Genomic DNA, 21,149 nt, shown 5'->3' with positions numbered 1-21,149 from the left:
TCTTATATCCGTGACGGTTGAATATCTAAGAATATAGCTAGCATATTGTCGAACGGAAGAAGACTTCAATATTAGATAGTTATCGAGTTTTATTGCGACTAGAAGAAACATCTAAACGTAGTAAAAGTACATTTCGAATGATCGTCACGTGGTTTAACACCAAACGTATTACGAATTGTCAAGCGAACAATTTATAATTTTTGATTAAAACTCTCTTTATTTGATTTTACGAATATTTATAATTATAACAATTGTTTTACTTATTATTTAAGTCAGTGCCAAATTTACTACTACTTGCGTTTAATTGCAAGAGATATAACTTAACCGGCCATGGTAAAATAAGTAGATCTAAATTATTGATAGGTTTAGTGTTAATTAACGATAATTCTATGGACAAGAGAATAAATAGTATATCCGTGTAGAATTTCATTTTTTTCAAATACTATTCTTAATTTCGATTCTATCCTAAAATCTTAACCATATGTTAATGATTCCTAAGAGATGGAAAATTTATTACCGTACCGATTAGCCCTTGGTCCTTAATTATACCTCGCCTTAAAATAATTTTCTTGGCAAACAAGACAAGGTGACGGAACGAGCGGTCGTTCGACTGATTCCTCAAGTACGTTTCGTAATTGCTCGAAGAAAGGAGAGAAAAGAAGTGACAATAAGATAAGAAAAGAAAAGAAAAGAGAGAAGAGAAGAGAAGAGAAGAAGAGAGAAGAGGAGAGGAGAGGAGAGAAGAGAAAAGAAGAGGAAAGGAGAGAAGAGAAGAGGAGAGAAGAGCGTAGCCCTAAAAGGCACCGTAAAAGAATCGACCGACAAATTGTTGCAAGCGAATACACCTGCCCTATCGTCCTCACATACTAACGTTCATGTACTCACGTCCGTTCACGCGACTTCCTTCTTCTGTATTTAGACGGGCTGCTAACGATGCGCACAAACGAGGAGCAAGAGAGCATACTGCCAGTCGACGATTAATGATGAAAACACAACTTTATTACAGTAAGAAACGCAACGCGTACTCAATACGACGTGGTGGCCCGTCATCGAGAGATGTCCGCGAACGCCTAATTAATATCTGGGTCAGAGTACGGGGAACAGCTTTAATTACCCATAGCTACCAGAGGCTAATGATAAATATGAGTTTTGCACCACGTGCCAGAACGCCTGCGTGTCCCTCTTTTTACCTCTCGCCTTTCCTTATATCTTCTCGAAGGCTACCGTCTAAGATAACTTCTACGAGATTTAACACGATATATATTGAAAGTATTAGGTACATATAGAGAGAAGAAAAAAATGAAATTGAATGCTACATAGAATAGCGTTTTTGCACGATCAAGAACCATATCTCGACACGCTCAACGCGCGTAGAAAAACCCATTCATTTCCTTCGGCGTAATGCTAATTTAGAATCGAAACTGTAATCGATCTTTTCCATAAAATCGATGATAAAGCAAGCATAAAGTACCGACACGATCGACCAGCTGCTATTCTTTCACAAAGATATTTTCGTACGGAATGAGTATAGGTGGAATAAAGTACGATAAAAGCATGAGTCCGAACGATCGTACGGTAAGCATGCGATACGCGATGCACATAAGTATTACATAGCTCGATAGGTACATATTTTATTAAACGTTAAACAGCCTTCTCTTTCTATTCTCCGATTCTTTTGCATTTATTTTTTATGTTGATGCTTATCGACGATTACATATTTCTACTCAGACAAGAGTAGGTTGCTACAACGCGTTAACATAGTTCCTGTATTTTCTTTTTTGCGAAAAAGATAAAGAAATAACGAGAGAGAAAAAGAAAGAGAGCTGTTATTACAATTTCGAATTTTAATATCCCACATGTGTTCGCTAAAACCGACGCATATTCGAATTTCCATGTTTGGCGATGGCATAGCGAGTATATTCGAATATTTGACGAACTTACCAAGAGCGAATCGCGAACAACCAAATTAAACTTGAAATACGGCTGCGTTTCTGTTAACGTAGGACTATAAACTTTAACGTGCCTACCCAACGAAACTAACTCTTTTGAAGTACAACGTCTTCTCGATACGAGTGTACAGTAAGTATACGTTTATGCTCGTCGACTAACGTGTGAAAACGACACACAGCAAAGAGAGAAGTAAAATAAAATATTTCCTTGGGAGTTCTCTCGTCATTATTCGAATCTCGTTTACAAAAGTAAGATAAGAGAAAAAGGATATAAGAAAACGATAAAAGACAAACTAAAGTAAGATTCGAAGAAACAGACGAACGTTTCGAAAGGAATAAACAAAAAGAGAGAGAGAGAGAGAGAGAGAACATTTTTTTAAGAACAAGAAAAAGGACGAGCTTGAAAATCGAGAGATTTTAAGTTGATGGATGTGGGTGTGGCACGAAGGGTGGCGCGCTAATATCGTATCCGCACTCTAAGAATCCATCCATTTTTGTATACCATCTTTTCCCTCACACGAGGAAAGACTTTCAACCAACCCCCGAAAAGAACTTAAGTGAATCTCGAATAGGGCTCTTTGGACATGCGTGCCACGCACAAGGCGTACAAACGCAACGATGATTTTCTAAGGGAACGTAATCGACTGAAGTCAAAAAGAAGAAGAAAAAGGAGTACAAAAAACAAAGTAAATGGAAAAGTATCTGAGAATGCTGGCGAAAATGGTGCGAACGTGTTTCTCAAGTCGACGTCTCGCTCGTGACTTTCGAATTTTTGGAATAGCTGAACGTTTTGAAATCATCTTGAAACGTTGAACACCTTAACGATGGAAATATCTTCACAATCTAGGATTGTTTTACATTCTACCACTCCGATAGCATATTTTCCTGTGTAAAATAACGCGTAGGTAGTGAATAAATAGATATGCTCGCTCGAATAAAGAGACCGACGAGCGAAAAGATTAGTAAGTAGAATAAACATAAACTCTCTCTATATCTTATGAGCGAAAGGCGTGAGCTGCTTTAGCCCACAGACAAGAACGATAATGGCACCGATCCAAGGAAATATTTCAATCGGCAACGGTCCGTGACTTACGAAACACGTTCTTCGGAAGACATCAAGAAATAGAGAGGAAAAGAGACTGATGGAGAAAGATAGAGAAAGGAAGGCTAAAAGAGAAAGAGAGAAACGTAGTCGGTTTTAAATTCGACAGCATAGTTAAGAGAAATAATTAAGACAAAACCATAGCAGTGTGTCCATCAAGGTGATGCCTACACTGAGGAGAGATTAACGGCGTCGATTTGTGGATGGGAGATTAGACTTCTGAGACATCCTGTAGGGGCGTGCCCGAGTTGTACGTTCTCTCTCCCTCCCCCCCTCTCACTCTTTCTCTTTCTCTCTCGTTCTCATCTTCGTAGCGGCAAGGAGAAGAAAACTTTAGAAATAAGACGACGTCGGGAGGCCCCAGACGCAACTCCGACCGAGTAAATCGAGGCGTACGCTAAAATGGAACCGTACAAAGTACCATTTCATAAATCTTGCCCGGAAAAGCGTACGGCATGCGAGAGGAAAAGAGGAAGCGAGGCCTGAGGAGGGAAAAGAAAACTGTTGATAGATGAGAAACTCCGTGGAAGAAAAAGACCCAAGCGAGGAGAAAGAAAAGAAAAGAGGAGAGATGGAGTCGGTGGGGTTGCTGGAGGAACATTATTTCGGTGAGAGCGTATCATATTATAAACCGCGCCTCCCTCGATAGTGTGAGTACAAAGGCAAAGTGCCTTGCGTTACGCTCACGCGCGCCAATGCCTTGGGAAGGTGCGTGGGTGAAAGCGGGAGATAAAATTCGAGGGTACGGGTACTTGGATAGGATGAGAGGGAGAACAGAGCTATATTTCCTTTCAAATGGATCTTGTTCTTTCTTGTAATTTAGCGCTATTATATATCACGATAGAACATCGATTATCTTCTAAAAATAATATCAGTTTAGAATTGAAATTATTTTTTTTAGATGCATACTCTATTTCGAAACGAAAAACGATCTTCTCTAGATTGGTGCTAACATGTACTTTTCGCACAAAGGTAAAGTAAAGAAAATAGAGGAAAGCCGAAGGAAAGACAATGTGTCATCAGCGAGGGTTTGGTTAGGAATACGGAGCCTGCTCCTTCGAAGGAAATGCTTCTTTTCTCTCGTTTCCTTTCTTTACCCCAAAGCCAAGAAAAATCCCAAGTAATCCGCCTACAAGGATTACTCGTCCCCCTTCGAAATTCCACCCTTGTTTCATATAGCCTGCCAGATAACGCGACCCGCGTGTCACGTAGGGATAACTCAACTCAGCAAAAAAGAATCTTTTGTCCTGCGATTTTTTGATCGCTAACCAGATTATCAAAAACGATTTTCAACGATCGATTTTGAAAATAATTCGCTAAACTCATTCGTAACAATAAATATATATATAGTATCAATTGTTGATAGCGTTTCATGTTCTTACCTATTAAAATTAAATTCATTAGCGACGAATTGCCTGAGATATTTCGTAGTCACGAAAAGTCGACGAGGAAACACCTGCGTCCTTCCCTTCACCTGAACGCATAAGACAGTCCGGTTTACGAGAGAGAAAAAGGGATAAAGAGAAACGAAGTCGCTGAGAAAGGAGGAGGGTTTCGAATGGATTTATGTCGTGGAAGGTAAACGCCTCGCGTTAAAGTACAATAAATTTATTCGGTCGACGTTAATGAATAGCGTGGTAGTTAAAGGCCGTAGACGCGTCGTGCCAACGGTGCATCGCAGTAATAACAAAGTATAACGATTCCGTAACGACGATCGAGGATTATTATTAAGCTTCCGCTCTGACGAAAAGCGAACGGTTTTACACGCTCTTCCGACTTTTTAAATTATACCACTTACAACAATCGGTTTCTCGTTTGAAGATACGAAAAAGCAAAGACGCCGACTTCAACGGCGACGTTATCCGTCATAATAAATGTAGAATAAGCGATAAAATCCAAGAGCCCGAGGGAGAACAAAGAGTTCTCTAGTTGCAAAGCCGTAACACGAAATTTACGACTTCTTTAGTATGAACTGCTTCTTATTCAGTTTTCAATGAAACTTTAATGAAATTTAATCGATGATTAAAGAGATATCTGAAATGTACATATTGAAGATATTCCTATGGAAGATCCTTCCAATTTTATTCTAAAAGCATCTAGTACGTGAGGTTAATGAAGCCGTTCTAGACTATCGTTTTCGTACAGGACGAGGAACGCGTTGACCCGCTTAAGGTGATCGTTTAGGGCGAGGGCCACCCTCGCGTTCCTCATGCCAGATTCTCGTGCCGACACTCCCTTTATCGATCCCACTCCGGAGGCTCTCTTTCTCTCTTTCTCTCTCCCTCCCTCCCTCACTCTCTCTTTTCATCCATCGAGCCTCTCCCATCCACGCTCATTCTTCTCTTTGCCTTTTTCTTTCTCTCGCTTTCGTCCGAGCTCCCTCTCTTTCTCTATTTCTTTCTTTCTCTCTCTCTCACTCTTCTTCTTCCTCCCTCCACCAACATCTCTCGACGGTACCCAGCTACCCCGGGGGAAAGCTAGAACCGGTTCCTACCTCCGTCGACCCTCTTCCCTCGCCGCCACCACCCGCATCCACCGACTCGACCAACCAGGAAGCACGTATCTGCCCTTTCGAATTATCCGGCTGGCTTGCCGCCCTTTGTTAGATGCGGAATTTCGTTTAATTAAAATGAGACTGCGAGGAGGACGTCTCGGAGCGAGCATCGGCTCGATCCTCGTGACTCGTTTTCGCGAAAGCGACAACACCGTGACGTTTCCTTCCGATCCTCCTCCTTCGCGAGTTCTCAGCGATTTCCGCGCTAACGAATCGGCAACGCAAACAACTCTAAGAACTCGGAGGTATTTAAAAAAGAACAAATAACATGTGCTATATATTCTCCATTTATCAACACAGTCGTAAGGAAATTGCGTGTGATTCCAATCTCGATAGACGTTAACTTGCAAAATGGCGGTGCAATGTAAAAATAAAAAGAAGAAAAATAGATCGAGCATAAGGCATAGCCAGCTCTTAGAAAGGAGAGAAACTATCGTTTATCGTGATTATCGCGACGAGAAGAAATCTACTAATTATTCTGTTAATCTTAATCGTCCGCTCATTTCGTCGCTAATGTTCATGGAAATTCCTCTTCTAATCGCTAAATTAATCGGTCGATATATTTTAACTACGTACCGTTGACGTCAGTAATAATCCGGATTAAAGAAAGTCGATTAAAAGGAAAATACAAAATTGAAAAATTGTATTTCCCGGAAAAAGAAGAGAGTCTTCAACAGATATTCACTAAAGCAAACTTGAAAATTTATAAACAAATCATTTAAAAAAAGAAAACAATTTAACGTTGAAACGTGATTATCCTTGATTTTGTATTTCACAAAACAACGAAAAAAGGGAAACCTATCGAAAAAAATCCCTTAGAATCACGCTCGACACCGGCTTCCATTAAAATCATCCATGCTAACACTCAAAAAGAACGCTCTAATACTCTCACTGTCACCGTCGAAATCCAAAGTATCAATCCGATAAACAACAAGCCCTTCGTTCACAAAACACCGCGTAACGCGTGTGATGTCAATTTCTTAATCGACGTGAGTGAACGTGTGCTTTTAAAAAAAAAAAAACAACCGACGTACGAGTTCTATCTCTCAAGAGTGATAGATCGACGAAGGTAGATCGAGATACTCGTTAGAAAAAAATCAACGACGCGGTGTGCGAAGAAACGATATACGTAATAATCGTAGATAATAATATGTATGTGTCTCGAGATGGATTTCGAGAAACAAGGATGAGAACGATCGAGCTAGCGGAAGAGAGAGAGAAAGTGGGATTGCAAGGCGTCGCGGCGCTGGTCGACACTAGACTTGGCGTCGGTTCGTTCGTTAGCTGGACCCTCTTGCCCGCCCGTATTAATTTGCTTCCTCCTCCCCTTCACGGTTCTCGCTTTCTCATTCTCTCTCTCTCTCTCTCTCTCTCTGGCCCTAGCAGTGGCGTCCTCTTTCTCGAGCTTTCCCCCTCAAAAGGAAAAGGGGGGTTCGAGACGCCCCCGGTCTTAGTTGGTGCTGCTCTACTGCCGCCACTGCTGCGCTGCTCTTGGTTATTAGTTGCTGCTGGCGCTGCCGGCTGCTGCTGCTGCTGCTGTTACTGCTGCTATTGCCGCTAGCTGTTCGTCGCTGGCTCCTGGCTGCTGCTGCTGCTACTTCTGCTACTTCTGCTGCCACCGTAAAACGCCAGGAACGGCGCATGCGGATTTCGTTGATCGTCCCCGTTTCACCCTTCCTTCTTCCACTCTATATCCTTTCTTTCTTCTCCTTCCTGCTCGCTCTTCTCCAGACCTTCGTCATTGAGCAGGAAAGCGGACCGATAAAGGTGAACTGGCAGAAAATTAACCGATGGAACTGCTCGCTTTGAATCCCGTGCTTTCTCACTTTCTCCTCCTCCCCCTCTTCTTCCTTCTCTCCTTCCCCCCTTTGTCTTCTCTTACGACGTTTCTTCGAAAAAGAGGAAAACGTAGTCGCAGAGAGATGAAAGTAGGAGTCGAATGATCGATATTTCGATGATAATGTCAAGATCGAGGAATCGAACGTTTTGATTAATTGACATACCAGGTATAATAATGTCGTTTAAATGCAACCGATGAAACGACTCTTCTGCTTTGTCTCTTTGAATATATAGACATAACAGTTAGGAAGTCGAGGGTTGGTAACGAGGTGAGATTGCCAAAGAGTGGTCCATAGGGGTGAAAGAGGTTGAAAGGTAGCAGGAGAAAAGGAGACTTCACTTGCCGAAAGGAAGGGATAGTAAACGAGTTATTGGAAAATCGTGTGAGGGGTACACCGAGCTAAGCGGCTACCAACGGGAGTGGTAGACGAAAAGAGAAAAAAGGGAAGGTGGAAAAAAAATGAAGTGAAGGAATAAGGAGTAGGGGAGGAAAAAGGGGGGATGGAGGTCAGTAATTTTTCGGCTCATTGCACGTAAAAAGCAGGGAGTTTTATCGTTCGTTTGGAGCAGCCACGCAATGCGAGACGACGAAAACGACGACGACGACGACGACGACGATGACGACGACGACGACGACGGACTCGCGACATCCAGATACCAGCTTTGAAAGTGACTGATAGCATTAGCACCGACTTATCGGGGACAGGTAGTTATCAGGTATCACATTTTTACAAATTCCATTTCTTAAAAATGACATTGTAACATGACTTTGTACTCTTTGTTTCTCCTCCACCCTTTTCCCTCCATTTTTGTAGGTAACATCCGTCTCTTCGATGCATCGACCTACGCGGACTCGAAGATATCGAATATCATCTGCTCCTTCTTCTTCTATATCGCCCTCTTCACCTCTTCTTTTTCCTGTTTTCGAGGCAAGAAGTCAATGCCGTCGCTATAACGATTCTCCCTTTTATTTTGCGAACCTTTATCCTTTTTCAATGAACGTTTCGATGATAGATCAATAAAAGAAGAACTATTACTATGAGAATATCTTCGTCGCCTCAAAATCATTTAAGACATCACGAATACAATACCCGACAATAAAATATGAATTTTTGTTCGGTTTTACTGTATATATATGCTCCTCAGATTGAGGACGCTCGATGAAAATGAAGAAGGGAAACGATAAGGGTGAACTCCGTCGTGATTCGGGTTCAAAGAGCTCAAAAAAAGCAAGGGGTGCTGCATAATCGCGAGCATAAAACATCGAAACGCTTAGCATAGTAACATCGTGTGGCGCGGCCGTCATTACCGTATTGATCGCAGAGGTAGTTCGACTCTCCATAACCCTCTTTCCCTCTCGTTGTTGTCCCTTTTGCGCTCCTCTCCTCTCCTCTCTACTCTTTCATATCTCTTTCTTTTTTTCTCTTTCTCTTGGTAAGAACGGCTAAGATTATGAGGAAAGAGAATTGCCTAGTGAAACTTCTAACCCTAAAGAGAGGGTTGAAAGTAGGGCAACGAACTTCGTTAACGAGTTCGAGATCAAACAGCCACTTCTATAATACGCTTCTACGATTCAAAACCCTTTCTCGCGTTATATATCTTCCTCTAATTAATAGTATAATTAAAATCACACTTAAACTACATGTAAGGGATTGAAAAATTCTATGTAAATACTTCTTTATTACAGATATTAGGAAAGATTTTTCTCTTGGTATTTTTCAGCAAGAATACTGGACCCATCGCAAGACCGGTTTGGTAAGAATCAACCGATCGTTCAGGTAAGAAACAACTGAATCATCGTATCCTCTATTCTTTGAAGGCAAAATCGGTACGAGCATCGCTACGTCAGCATACTAAAATTTCAGAAGCTTGAACGTTGAAGGTGCCGCCGAAAAACATGACGACGAAAACGAATTTCTAAAGGTTCGATTAAACGATCTCTCAATATAAAAAGATAACTTTAACCTGATAAATTCATTAAATAAAGAGGTACTGTAAAAAAAGAAAGAGGTAGTTTGGTAGGTAGGTAGGTAGGTAAGGTAGGTATAACGGATGCAATAAAAAAAAAGAGACTCGGTTTCGTTTCTACGCGTCCGTCCTGTTCTTCAACGATAACACGAGAGGAGCACAATGGACACGAAGATGCAGGACCTCTACCAAACAGGTTGTAAGAGAATGGATTACGTGAATCACGCTCGTATCGCGTGCAATGCAACGGGAGCACCTGTACGCACACGTTTATACAAAGTATCTACATACGAATACTGAAAGGAAACAGAGAGTCACGTAGAAGAAATTAAAATTACATGGACTTTCACATCTCCTTCGTTGAGACGACATTGTCTGCTTTTTACCAACCCTTGATTATGTACGATAAATGAAAGACAAACATAGTCGTGAGGACTATGTATTGACTACTACGTATTGACTATGTCAATGAATAACGAGATAGATACACACTTCGAGCTTAAGTTTCGAGAGCTTGGCAATTTCAAGCATCGTTGCGTGTCGAGTAACCATAACGCTTATACCAACGCGATTAGTATTATTCGAAGGATTAGTAGAAGTAGATTCCGATATCCATATAGGTGCTCGAATTAGCTCAGAGTCATATCTATTTTCGATTTCTCGGCTCACCCCACCTACCTAACTGAAGCTCAACAACTCGAATCGGTCGATGAAGTTCGCAAGGGAATTCTTGGTGCCGGGGATAAATATCAAATTTGTGGGAGACGAAACGAGTAACGACGGATACGGAAAAGCTAGCGTTAAGTGCACACAGACGTCTCAAGTGGTAAGTATACCCACGGGATATAAGTGAGTCTATGGGAAAGTGCCGGTAAGCCATGCTGCCAGAGCGAGTGCCTACTTTGGAAGATTGCTTCGATACGCGTACACTTAGATCTGGGTATCCATTCAGGTGCCTGTGGAGAATTCTAACCGGTTTTGAGCGCTGCTGGTAGCCGACATTCATCCCTTCACGATTGCGATCCCTACGGTCAAATCGAGAGAGAGAGAGAGAGAGAGAGAGAGAGAGAAAGAGAGAGAGAGAGAGAGAGAGGGAGAGTAAATTATTCCTCACCATTAATCCCTCTGCGATCCATCCTGCATGCTGTTTATGCGATACACTATAACGATGACACGTATGCCTTCAAATTTGAAATTAAGAAAACACTTGTCGTTATCTTCAATTAAAAATTTGGTTAATACTAAACTGAACGTTTTGTATTAAATTGTAGATTGATTTCATTAATATACATAACATAATACCATGCGAAGTAAGGAAAAGTAAATTGTTTCATAAAAGAAATAGTGACCCCTATCTAGCAACAAGTAAAGGATCGTTATCGTTATAATAGATCATTGCAGTGTGCTAGCTGATAATGAGTATTTCAATTTATCGCGATCGAACTATTTCAGTAGCGGAACTCGCATTATTAATCATTTGTAACAGTTATTGAACGATCCTACAAGAGAATCTCATCCATCAACGATATTTTATCAGCTAAATCTTGTACTGTAAATATTCTTACATTTTTTTTTGATAAAATACGGCTAAATAGATAGTAAAATTTGTCAATATTCTGAGAGAAACGTCGTAGCCATGAAGTAAATTATAATTCAAATAAGGAATGATCAGAAACATTGCAATTAGAAGCATCAAGCCATGGAGAATGGAGACATCGAGTCTTCTAATCACATACATATGTCGTGTATAGCGCGTTTGGAATAAAATCCTTAAGGCATACCTACACGCGTATCTCGCGCTTCACTCGCTTAACGAATACAAGGAGTTCCTTGTTAGCTGATGTGAGAATACTCTAACAATTCGAGTCTTTCTCACTCTTACTCTCTGTTTCTTTGTAGACTAAAGTAAAAGACGACGATTTAATCGACTTAAGAAACGAATCGGCATGCAGACTTGGGCCACGTAAATACTATGAATCACATAAATCGAGGTCTCTCATCGTAGATTCAAAGCTTGGAGCGTTGGGTTACGCCGATCGTTTCTAGCTGGAGGAAATAGTCAGAACTGAAGAAGTATGTAAGTGTATACATACGCTGTGTAGTAGCTAGCAAGGGGATAAGCAAAAGACGAGTAGTAGGCGGTCCTAGAAGCCGTACGTTTTCTCTAACATCGTACTGACAATGAGTTTTGCAACGACTCGAGAGAATACGATCACGCCGCGCCACTCAATATGGCGTCCCGTTCCTTCTTCCTTTCCCCTCCCCTTTAATCACCACCACCGCCACTTTTTCCCTCCCCACCGTCTATACGCTTACATCGATCATGCACTTATTACGCGATAAACCTCTATGCCTTGTTTATACTCACTCCTTCATTCCCTCCTTCTATCTATGTGTCTCTATCTTTCTTTCTTTTTCTTTTTTTCTTTCTTGCAACTTCTCTTTACTTCGAAGACTGCAACTTTGCTGTATGTATCCTCCTTCCCCCCTCCCCTGCCTCCCACCACTTCTTATTCTTCTTCTCTCGTTTTTTTTCATCCTTCTCCCCTCCAGTTTCCTCTACTATCATTCTCCACGACTCTCGACCGGTCTTTCTACATCTTCATAATTCATACATTCTCGCTCTAATGGAGATTTAATTTCGACCGGTTAACAGGATTCGCTCGCACGCTCGTTCGCTTTATCTCTTTCCTCTTTTCCTCCTACTCCATTCGCACGCACTCTCGACATCCTCCTCTTTTCGTTCGTCCTCCTGCTTTTTATCATTTTCTTCTTCTCCTTCGTTCTTGCACCTCAACTACTTCTTTCTAGTTAATAACTCAATTTCGAGCGGTTAAGCTTTCCCAGAGGCAATGATTCAGTGTTAGTATTTGTTTCGCTGCTCGTTAACGCGAATCAACGAGTAGCTATGTTGTACCGACCGTGTATATACCTGTATACTCGTATGCATGAATTTAATTGTAAGTAGGTCGTTGCATAAATCACTAAACTTTCCGCTAAAACAGTAAATATATTTGCTAACAGAGCTAAAGAAAAGCCTGCGAGACATATTGGTGAGAGTCACCACCGGAAACTGACGGGAAACTGATCAAGTACCCGATCCTCTCTCCTAGCACGATATTCCACCTGGGGAACCTGAAAAGGGGGTTGGATGCTTTGCCCGCCTTTGGGTCAAATGAAAGACCCTCGCGAACAACGCTCTAGTGGGACCTGCAACCCCCTCCCCTTTTATGTAGTTTAAGTGACGTCGTTTTTTATTCAAGGGGGCAGAGAATAGAGGGGGAAAGAGGAGAGCAAGAAGAGGACGGAAGGTAAAAGGACAAGGATAGAGGCCCAAATTCTCGATCGGTGATCTATGAATCCCCACTCGAGTTCTTTCTTTCTCTCTTATTCGTGTAATCGTATATTTTATTGGCAGGTCAAAGAGAGAGAAAGAGAAAGAAAGGCTTCAATGCTCGATTGTCGAAGAAGCATTGTATAAATGGTGGCGTCTGGTGATTCTAAGAGTAAAGGAGAAAGAGGTAAAATGGAAAAATGAAGGGTAAAAGAAGAGAGGCTTTAAAAGTTAACAACGTCCTCTCTCTTCTGTGGACGCACAGGTACGTATTATACGTATGTACGTACGTACGTACGTACCTGAATCGATTTGTGAGAGGGAAACTATTTTTTTCTTCTTATTGTGTTGATCGAGCGTACTAGACGCGCGCGTTGGCTTCTTGCACGCCCTCGTACAAGGTGGATCGCACAAGAATGGAATTTATGGGCGTATTGGGCTCGCGGTAAAGAGGGTGCCGATCTAATAATGGATGATCGATGATCGGGATATCGAAGGATCTCTTGTACACTAGTAGAGGGCACGCGTGTTCGCTATATTACACTGTTTTTGAGCTATCGCTTTTATTCTAGCTAAACGACGAGACGGAAATCGAAGATTCTTCAATCTACCTTGTCGTGTTTTTTTCTCAAGGAATTTGGTGTTTTGTCCTTTTTTGTAATTACAAAGTGTAATTCTTTTTTCTCATACTCTTCACATTTGTCGCTCTTTTTCTCCCTTATATATCATACTCCCTGAGAAATTCATGTAAAAAGATAGTCGAAAAAGGGTGTCGAGCACGCATCAAGGATACATACATATGTACCGTGTCCTACGGAGATTTCATTCGACATGCAAATCAGATCGACGGCTGCCGCTGTGAGAGAATTTTTCGGGCCTTAGGGTCCTACGAATCGTAGAAGCGGGACAGAGAGAAGCATGCGGTAGTTCTTAGTTAGAAAAAACGCAGCCACGTAGGTAACCCTCGAGCGGGATCTAACTTAACCGTTTTCTCTTTTCTTTTTACGTCGTTGAATGTTACGGCGGTGCATAAAAACTGCTGCTAATTATGCGAGAACATATACCTGGGGCCTAAAAGATATAAATGCTAAACGCGCGGCATTATGCGCGTGACAGCACGGTAGTGTATCAGCGTCTAGAAGGGGTAACGAAAACGAGACGGAGAAAGAAAAATAGGAAAGTAAGACAAAGATAGATAGAAAGTTAGAGAGGGAAAAAGAGAGAAATAAGGAAAAGAGGTGGAGTCACGCTCTCACTCCGAAGTGCAAAAGCCGTCAACGATGAACAATGCCGAATGCGTTAGGATACACGCTGAGTGAAAAAATAAAAAGGGAAAAATTTAGTTTCCGCCTGTCACGGCATCGACCGTCGTCACGCTTCGTTAGCTGCCGCGTTTATATCAATCACCGTAGTGCTGCGGGCAAACGTTTGACCACCACTGTCTGCTTTGCCCTCTTCTTTTCCTCCCCCCACTCTCTCTCTCTCTCTCCCTCTCTCTCTCTGTTTCTCTTTATTTCTCTCTCTTTCACTCTTTCTGCTCTCATCCCCTTTATCTTTGTGCAATACACGTAGCCGCAAATATATTACGCGCTCCTCCATTTCCCCGCTTGTTTGCAAATTCATTTTTCCAAGCTCGAACTCGTTATTTTTATCCTCGCGGAAAGAACGATAATTACCACGTAAATTATCCGTATGCTCTTTGATTTAATGAGATTCCGCGAGAACGATTATACTTTCTTTGTGTAGGTAAACCACGTATTATTCCGTAAAAACGACGTCTGCCTTTCGTTTTCATTCTTCCATCTCTTGTTCTAGATTGAAAATTGTCGAGGAATATAAGAATAATCTTATATAAATCTTAAAGACGAAATAATATCTATCCAGTCAACGAATTAACAATGACATTTTTAAACTCGAAAGATTCATCGATCGCAAAAGAAAGTTCTTAACAAGAGCCTTCCTCCTTTTCGTACGCTAATTGTCCTCGTTGACAGCTCGAGTTAAGTTACCGAAGGATAACCATTCAGATTGAAATCAAGGCCAAGAGCGATAGCAATTCTCACCACGGTGCCGCTAATTTACATTACACTGGAATAAGCATTAATCTGAACGATCGGTGGCTTCAAAATCCGAGACCAACATGGGTAGTTACTTGCAAAGATGTATCTATTGCGATTATAAATACATATTAACATATTATTATCTAAAAAATCAATCGAAATTTAATTTTATTAAAATGAGTCGAAATTTAATTTATAGTCAGTTGACTGTTAATAATAGCTATTTAAAAAAGAGATCGAAACATTAGTTTAGGAGAAATGGAGAAAGAGAAGAAAAAACAACCCGCGGCCCTTTATTTTATGCAATATAAATTCAAACGTAAAAAGTTGATTCATTGCGCTCTCAGATTACCTGTGCATATACCTGTGGATATATGTATGCATGTATATTCATCGAGCTATGGGCTACGATACGCAGTCGTAACGGTAATTAGAGGCGGGTTCCAATTAACAAACCGATATGCCCGTTTGATATTTTGCTGTATCATTATTTACCACCGGCTACACCATTACGTCAGCAATTTTGCCACTTCTCTCTATCTCTCTTTTTCTCTTTTTCTCTTTTTCCTCCGTACACACTTTCTTTCACCGAGTGAATTTAATTACATTATGAGACTCTGAGTATGCTAACATTGTAATCACTTTTCTCGCGTGCGACAAAGGTATTAGGGTTTTAGCGTTCGACTAACAATAAGAGCAAGCAACCAAGTGAAAACACCTGCACGAACTTGCTAACGATGCACCCCGAAGAATTACGAATAATTCGACGCGATTTGCAGTTTATTCGATGGACCTCGTGGGATTTCCATTTCAACAAAGTAACAACGGTAAAAATATGACAATTATGGAAGTTCGAATAAAGGATAACAAATTTGATCATAAAAAGTAAAGTGGAACGGATAGAATGAATTCGCCATCATTTCCTAATTGATTGTTGAGATACTCTCTGTTACATCTTATTTAACAAAGATATTAATCATATCATTACAATACATATATACATAAATAAAATAATTATTACAGTTAATATTATATCTATTATAAAATATATATATATAACATATACTAGAAGCAAAGAGAGGAGAAAAAAATATTATTTTAACAAAAGAGTCGAACTTTTTCGTGCACTCTTTAGACAGGCAAATGGATTTGGTCGATAGTGAAAATAAAAGAAGGAAAAAAGGAAGAAGGAAGGAAGGAAGGAAGGAAAGAGGATGAGTAGAAAAGGTTGAGGGAAAAGGGAGAAGAGAAGGCAAGAGAAAAGAAGCATCGCCGTGAGCAGTGGTGGACTAAATTACCCGGACGTGCTCGCGCAGATAAGGCTCCTTGTGTACGCGCATAATGCGCCACGTAATGTGCAGTCCACAGGCAAGCGCAGCCTCCACCATCGCCACCACCACCGCCACCGCCACCTCCGAGTCTCTCGGCCTACGGCCAACTGGAGGTGAAACCTATGTACCTACGTATGCAGCCTGTATGCTGAGAGACTGGGCACATATTGACCGATACGTACCGCCAGTAGCAAGATAAACAGTCCTCTTTTTCTATCTCTCTCTCTCTCTCTCGCTCTCTCTCTCTCTCTCTCGCTCTCTCTCTCTCTCTCTTATTCTGTCTCGCGCGCGAGCGAACACAATTTCCCTCCCCTGAAACTTCCGTACAACCGCAACACGCTTTTTCTACCTCTTTTTGAACGAAGAACCTCGTAGTTTCCAGCTCTCCGTCTCGTACGAAAAATTTATAGCGACGCATTTTGCCACGATCTTCGAGCTCGTAAAACTCCCTCTTGGACGTTGCCCTATTGCAATACGATAATACGATCTACGAAAAAGACTAGGATGGAAAAATAAAGTAGTAGAGTAGTAAAGTAGTAGAGAGAGAGAGAGAGAGAGAGAGAGAGAAAGAGAGAGAGAGAAAGAGAGTAGGAGAGAAAAAAAGAGGAAATACAAGAGATTCGTCGAGAGATGATTCAAACTAAGTACTTACTTACTTACCTATATGTAGAAAAGAAAGAAAAAGAAAGAAATGAAAAGACACGACGATAGCAAAAGAATCGAGAGGGGGAAGGTTGGTTGTCCAGGGCTAGAAGCAAATTACATCGTCGAGTGCCATTAATGGCTACGTAATAGCCATGATGGCGAGCGCATTGCGAGGCCTGCACTCGTGCACTCTTACGCACCCGTCCGACGGATACCAAATGTTGCACCGTGAAAACTAGAACAAAAAGCGAAGCGAAAAGGAAAAAGAGGAAGGGAGGGAGAGAGAAGGAAAAAAAAGCAGCAAGTAGAGCGACAAGCCCGGTCTCTCCTATTCATTGTAACCAATAATTACTCCGTCTACGTGCTCCATACGCCGAGCGTATTGTAATTAAACAAAAGAGAGAAGCCGCGCGCGCATACGCTAGCAACCGTTAACGCACAACCTTTCTAAAGGCCCTTTCACACCGGGCTTTGCGCGTTTCCCTCGCAGAGGGCCATGCAGAGGACCCGCGTAGGACGTCTTTGAAGGACCGTCAAAAGGTTTCCGCCGTTCAGTGTCGCCACGACCAGCCACTTCTACGTTAACGAACCCTTTCTACTACCCCCCCCCTTTCGTTTCTTCTCCACCCCTCCACTACCCATTTCTCACTCTCTCTCTCTCTATCTCGCCCTTTATACACTTGTACTTATATATTTGCTTAATTTTTTTTATTTGTAATTCTGTATTTATCGGCTTTTATCTCTACAAAAAAAACTAAGTATCTATATACTATACTATTTTTATCAAAAATTATTTATTTTCACCGACGATACGTATATCGATTATTCTAATTATAATGCATAATGTAATTTGCATTATAATTAACGTAATTATTAACATAATTTACGTTATAATTAACGTAACGTCTACTATAACGTAACGTTATCATCGAGTTAGATCGTTTAATCTCGTGCTAACGGGATCGTCGTGACACGTCCTGACGTCTGAATTAGAAAACTCTTATCTCAGCGCATAATCCTGATGGAAAAGAAGATTCCTGTTAGGATATTTTTCGAACGAGCAAGGATCAAAAATATTTGTAGATTTATGTATATAGAAAAAGAAAAAAGAAATATATATCGGAAGAATTTAAATAGGAATTGTTGCGGTTTGATTTTTCATTTGGTGTCTAATCAATTTGAAAAGAGATTTTTATCGTTTTTTATCTTTATTTTCCAATAATTCGATATCACCGGAAACTCGACACAGGATGTTTCAAGAAGTTCACGCAGGACGAACGGAAGGTACGAAATTTCGCCGCAGAGGGAACCACTTGCTAAGCCGTAGTAGTCGAAGTCAGCGCCAAATAAGAAGGAAGGGAAATGGTGAAAGCTTTAACCCCTTCCCTCCACCTCTCTGAGGATAAAGTAGTCCCTAGGAGAGTAGATCCAGGAAAAGGAAGAAGATTCGTCTATCGTCGAAAGATACAACGAACTCTAATTTTACATAATTTCATATAATTTAATGTGATTTCACAGATAAGAGAAATCAGATAAGAATTTATGATTCGAGCGACTTGTAATTACACTTACATTCGATATCGCGCATTAATTAGATCATAACATATAATTATCAATTGCATTATCTCTTATCTACGGTAGAGAAAATAAAATAGTGAATAAACGAAAACAACGCTATCCTTGTACGTATGTAAAAAAAAAATTAGTCACTTACGTTTAAAAGCTGAAGTTTGAAAAAAGGACAAGAAAGAAGGTAAGAAGAAATAAGTGATAAGAGACATCAAGAAAAAGAGTGTCATGTTTTCTTGTTTAAGACGACATTCGGGGCGTATCAATTAGCACGTATATTTGCTGATGACTAGCTACATCCCTGTTAAAAAAATAATAATCAACGAAATACACACTATACTATACATTATCGTGACGAACTAAACACTGACATTCGTCATAGCTCGGCGTCATTTATAGCACTTTCAAACTATATGCACGATAGGGAAGTCATTTGAGACCAGTCGAGCCTAGTCGAGCCTTTTACCCCCATCTCTTTTGATTTCCGGCTAAGCTATATTGTATTCTATCTGACAACTAACTAACTCCAGCTCTGTCCATAAACTCGATAAGATCGTACATTGAAAAGGAACTTCAACGATGTATTCTAGCCTTACAACTTCCCTACCAAACCTTTCTTCATTTCTTTCTTCCTTTACCATTTTTCACACAACAGCTGATTGGGGAGAGTCACTCGAAACACTCAAGTGAAGTATCATATCCTATAATAAAAGATAAAGACGAAAAAAATCATCGTTCCTGGTCATGGTATCGTACGAAGAAATTCATCGTCTATTTTAATGTTAAATTATCTACGAGTAAAATAAAAGAAAGGTATGATTAAACAGTTTTGAAATACATTATTTTCTGAAAATATTACCAATTTCGTTTATCTCTCGGTCGTTATTCACCCGCTACTCGATACACCTTGTCTCACTTCCTCTTACGTCTATTTTAATAATTCCTCTTTCAATTGTATAATCTTAAAGCAAGGTCGAGCGGAGTAATCGAAAACGCGAAGAATAAGAATATGAAAAATAAAGAAGATAAAGCCTTTTCTTCTCTCTTATTTACCGAACAAAAGATATTAGCCCCGCAGCAGCAGCAGTGGAAATGCGACGAAGTCTACGATTAAGTAGCAAAGTTGTCGCGACGAAGATATGAGAGGAAGGTGTTACGGATGATGGAAGAAGGTTTTAACGCGATAGTCCACCTCGGTCAAAGATGTCGTCTAAGTGCTGACCTATGAATAAAAGGAAATAATCGTTTTATCCAAAGAGCCTTTCTACGATTATTCACACATTCTATTAGATTACTTCTCTTCTATCTCTCATTTTGAATCTAAATCGTTCAACATGATTATTCGCGTGAAATTATTCAACACAAATTCATACAACGTAGCTTAGAAAATGAACATAAATATCATATAACGAGAAACACGTGATGGCTACATTTTTTATTTATTTTTTTTCGTAACAAAATGTAATCATGATTTGAGTGTCGCGATGAAACTTGCTCGGCAACGAGAATTATCATAGCTCGCAACGAGAATTATCATAGCTCGCAACGAGCAGAAACTGATCCGAGCAGGAGAATTCTACATCTCTGAGTCGACTTTTATAGTCGGTTTCTCGATTTCGCAGCGAATGTAAAATGCGTATGGAAATTCGTCAGGAATAAACAACAAGCATGGTGCGTAGAGCAAAGCTTCATAAACGTTGAAGAAAAAATGAACTAACGAAAAAGACGGATAGATGGACAAAAAGAAAGAGAGAGATGGAAGAACTCGTACTTTGCGATAATAAAAGAGAGTACTATATATGAAAAAGTGAGTGAAAACCGAGAGGGCGTGACAAGACTAAACAATGATTTCAACTCGGTAAAGTTGCTTTACGAGCGCGGAGCAATCAAAAGGAGAGCGTGGCACAGCTGCGGCACTTGTCTCAACTCATTTACATATTTTTACATATGCTTTCAGAACCGCGCCCGTGCCACTCTCGAACGGTAATTTCTCGTAAAACCGACATCGTCCTCGTTAACGGTAACGGCGTTGGTAATGACGTCACGAATATAGATATGTACATTATCGTGTTATTTATTCGTTGACCATGAACGTGCTCGAACGTGCGAGAAAACGTCGTCCGTGTCAGTTTATTATATAGTTCTTTGGAAGAAAATGGTCAGGAATTAATTTCTGACTAAAAAAGAGAAAGAGAGGAAAATATATATATAAACATCCTTTCAAGATCATTCCAATCACGTATAATTTTCTTTCCCGTTGAAAATTTCGAAGCTTCCTTCACTCGATGTTAGCCCTTTTGAAACTTACTCCCCAGTTCGCGAGTAATTCCCTTTGCGCAGAGAGAAGCGCAGGGTATTGGAACTTCTCTCGAGCTTTTCCACGTTTCACGGAGTTCCCATAGGCAGGTACGCGGTTGGCAGGACGCCTCGATGTAGCATTCCAACGTACTACTGGCACTTAGCTAACTCGCGGTAATTGTAATCAAGCTAATGCGCCGCGTTGAATCGCAATGCTCGGCATTGATGCCTGAAGCCACCTGAACCCGGAACAGCTGTATTTTCCATGATACTCAACGATGAGACACCTTCGACATTACGAGGCGCGATGATAGGCCCGTAATGAATACGAATATAGATGATAGCCAAGCGACTATTGTAACGGCTCTTTGTTATATAGAGAAAGAAGAAGAGAAAGAAGGAAAGAAATAGAAGCTGCTGCTGCTGCCGCCTATTCTCGTTAATGTTCGAAAGGGCAACATCGAGAAAGACCTCGATCGGAAAAAAGATGAATTTTCGAC

General features: G+C 40.7%; 1 protein-coding gene and 3 long non-coding RNA genes across 7 annotated transcripts in view; 2 read left to right on the top strand and 2 right to left on the bottom strand.

The window, feature by feature from the left end:
• LOC122521274 overlaps window positions 1-6,017 on the bottom strand; it is a 61,361-nt gene extending 55,344 nt beyond the window's left edge. For both annotated transcript variants that reach the window (XR_006304716.1, XR_006304715.1), the window contains exon 1: window positions 4,434-6,017. This is a non-coding gene — a long non-coding RNA (uncharacterized LOC122521274). The remainder of the gene's footprint in view (window positions 1-4,433) is intronic.
• Window positions 1-14,648, top strand: part of LOC122521278 — a 32,781-nt gene extending 18,133 nt beyond the window's left edge. Inside the window, exons 2-6 of one of the 3 annotated variants that reach the window (XR_006304722.1) lie at window positions 9,167-9,222; window positions 9,310-10,238; window positions 11,312-11,489; window positions 12,437-13,011; window positions 14,562-14,648. This is a non-coding gene — a long non-coding RNA (uncharacterized LOC122521278). Of the gene's footprint in view, window positions 1-9,166; window positions 9,223-9,309; window positions 10,239-11,311; window positions 11,490-12,436; window positions 13,012-14,561 lie in introns of those variants that run through there. The other 2 variants (XR_006304721.1, XR_006304723.1) reach the window with 2 other exon arrangements.
• The window catches only part of LOC122521273 (UPF0489 protein C5orf22 homolog), a 443,816-nt gene that overhangs the window by 338,994 nt on the left and 83,673 nt on the right, over window positions 1-21,149 (bottom strand). The window lies entirely within an intron of this gene.
• On the top strand, window positions 7,178-8,688 carry LOC122521284. Its single transcript, XR_006304729.1, has 2 exons — window positions 7,178-8,161; window positions 8,260-8,688. It is a non-coding gene; the product is annotated as an uncharacterized LOC122521284 (long non-coding RNA).

Source organism: Polistes fuscatus, unplaced genomic scaffold, assembly GCF_010416935.1.
Source record: "Polistes fuscatus isolate 324 unplaced genomic scaffold, CU_Pfus_HIC Scaffold4, whole genome shotgun sequence".
NCBI classification, from domain to species: domain Eukaryota; kingdom Metazoa; phylum Arthropoda; class Insecta; order Hymenoptera; family Vespidae; genus Polistes; species Polistes fuscatus.
This window is presented reverse-complemented; position numbering and strand designations above follow the sequence as displayed.